The sequence below is a fragment of the Brachyhypopomus gauderio genome, unplaced genomic scaffold, assembly GCF_052324685.1.
Source record: "Brachyhypopomus gauderio isolate BG-103 unplaced genomic scaffold, BGAUD_0.2 sc112, whole genome shotgun sequence".
Taxonomy (NCBI): Eukaryota; Metazoa; Chordata; class Actinopteri; order Gymnotiformes; family Hypopomidae; genus Brachyhypopomus; species Brachyhypopomus gauderio.
The window spans coordinates 365,555-368,054 of record NW_027506933.1 but is presented as its reverse complement, the minus strand read 5'-3'; the positions used below and the strand labels follow the sequence as shown (position 1 = coordinate 368,054).

Genomic DNA, 2,500 nt, shown 5'->3' with positions numbered 1-2,500 from the left:
CACACACACACACACACACACACACACACCCACTTGCTTTGATGTGCTTTGAGTGCAACACCTACTGAACAGTGTTATCAATTTAACATTTTTCAAAAGGAACACCAAACAGCCTTTCGGTCAACATCCCCTTCTGAATGCTATCTGGATGTAGGTTCAGGCACACACACACACACACACACACACACACACACACTTTGGAATTGTGCTTTAACACCTGCACATCCTGTTCTTTTGTGTGGGGTCAGTCAAAAAATTAACCATATACACACACATGTGCACACACACTTAGGCATATATGTGTTGAACTACACATTTGTCGTGTACGCTGTCCCGGTCTTGTTCCAGTATGGTAATAGCATTGATCTCTCTTCCTGTGTTTAACTTAAAGAGACTGTAGGACACACAAATCGATCAAAAAATGGCGAGTGAGAGAGAGAGACGTCTGCAGCTCCCGCTGAACACGCCGCTGTGGTCCGACCACCACACAAGGTCACTCAGAGGGCCTGGCACACAGACGCACGCCGTCTCTCTGGGGCGGCTGAAATGACAGACGCTCACGCAGTCCACAGTCCGGCACTCTCCAGCGGAGCCAACGAAACACCCGAACCCAAAACACGTCACGTGTAAAGGCTGGGGTTGGGGTGTGGCAGCGAAAGATGTCACATGCCTGTTTCCTAGGGTGGAATCAGTCTATGAGACACGCTTAACACACGCCCACCTCACACGAGCGATTCGGTCAGTCGTAAATATTCCTGCAAGGTGTGGATGTGAAAGAGAGAGAACCGTGGAGACAAAGAACGACTCATGTTTGGGTTGGTCAAACGTAAACACCACTGCAGAGACACAAGAGGTACAGGCCAGGTGTGTGTGTGTGTGTGTGTGTGTGTGTGTGTGTGTGTGTGTGTGTGTGTGTGTGTGTGTGTGATATCCACAGATGGCACTGAGGTGATCAGGGACATCCTCGGCTACGAGGCCACGCTGCTACTGAGGAATCACACTCTCCATCGCTCACGCCGAGGATGTGGCGACTCCGAGTGGCTCGCCTTTGTCTCGTCTCTTTCTCACTGACTCATCTTCTTACTCATGCTCACACGCTCCCTCCAGCACGCTAAAATATGCTTTTTTGGCAGGATTGTAAAAAGCAGCAAACTGTTGGCAAAGCACTTAAGAACGAAGCGTTTTCACTAAGACTGTAGGGCCACCGACAGAAAGAAACAAAACACCTCTCAAGAACAAAGAAACATATTGACATTATGAATATTGACTGAACAATTCTCTTTCTATCTCTCTCTCTTTCTCACACACACACACATCTGAACATTACAAAATTAAGCTGTGTGTTACGTGCATGGTGTGCACGTTGTGTTTTCTGTCTTCATCCATAGGTAGATAGACAAGGCATTAGAGAACAAATCACACTGCACACATCTGTTTTTTCAGTTCATCTATTCTCTCTCTCTTTCAAGTGTCTGGTCGTCAGTGGCCAGACCAGGGGGCAACTTGCTGGAGTTATGACCGACCCAGCTGTTCCCAGTAAAAACCTGCTAAATCTCTCTCCCTCGTTTACACTCTCTCTCTCTTACTCACTCTCTCTCTCGCTTGTCTCTATATATCTCTTTGCGTCTCCCCGAAAGTGATCTCCCTGTCCCTAAATCTTTCCCGGCCGCCTGTCTTCACCTCCCCTCCTCCTTCTCTTCCCCTTCCTGTTGTCCTCTCCTCCTCTTGCTCCTCCTTTAATCCCTGCTAGTTGTGTGGCCCTCCGGCTGGACACGGGGGGGTCGGCAGGGATCTAATCTGTCCCCGTGGGCCCGACGTTCACACTCTCAGAGCTCTAAGGAAACTCTGATGACCAAAGCTCTGGTGGGGTGAACCCAGCCCCGAGAGGCACTGGACAGGACCGGGATGGGGGGGGGTTACCGTAACCGGTGTGTTGGGCGTACCGGCAGCCGCAGAACGTTCCGGATGAAGGCCAGGGACAAATGTGACAGGGATCAGGAAACATGCCCCATCATGCTTTGCTCAGGTAAGCCGTGCTGGGTGTGAGGGTGTGGAGGTGAGACAGAGGTGCCGCCCTCCCACGCTGGTGGACGTCACTCTATCTGCACTCCTTCACTCCTCCACTCCCTTCACTCCTTCACTCCTTCACTCCCTTCACTCCTTCACTCCCTTCACTCCCTTCACTCCTTCACTCCTTCACTCCTTCACTCCCTTCACTCCCTTCACTCCTTCACTCCCTTCACTCCTTCACTCCCTTCACTCCTTCACTCCCTTCACTCCTTCACTCCCTTCACTCCTTCACTCCCTTCACTCCCTTCACTCCTTCACTCCCTTCACTCCCTCACTCCTTCACTCCCTTCACTCCTTCACTCCTTCACTCCCTTCACTCCTTCACTCCTTCACTCCTTCACTCCTTCACCTGCTGTTTCAGGTGACCTCACTATCCATTCTGTGCTTCTCTCCCTGACTCACAACCGCCGGCCTGGAGCTCCACAGATGC

General features: G+C 51.0%; 1 protein-coding gene and 1 pseudogene across 2 annotated transcripts in view; both read right to left on the bottom strand.

Moving 5' to 3' along the window:
• The window catches only part of LOC143497827 (activin receptor type-2A-like), a 273,830-nt pseudogene that overhangs the window by 195,961 nt on the left and 75,369 nt on the right, over positions 1 to 2,500 (bottom strand). The window lies entirely within an intron of this gene.
• efnb2a (ephrin-B2a) overlaps positions 1 to 2,500 on the bottom strand; it is an 18,783-nt gene that overhangs the window by 11,362 nt on the left and 4,921 nt on the right. The window lies entirely within an intron of this gene.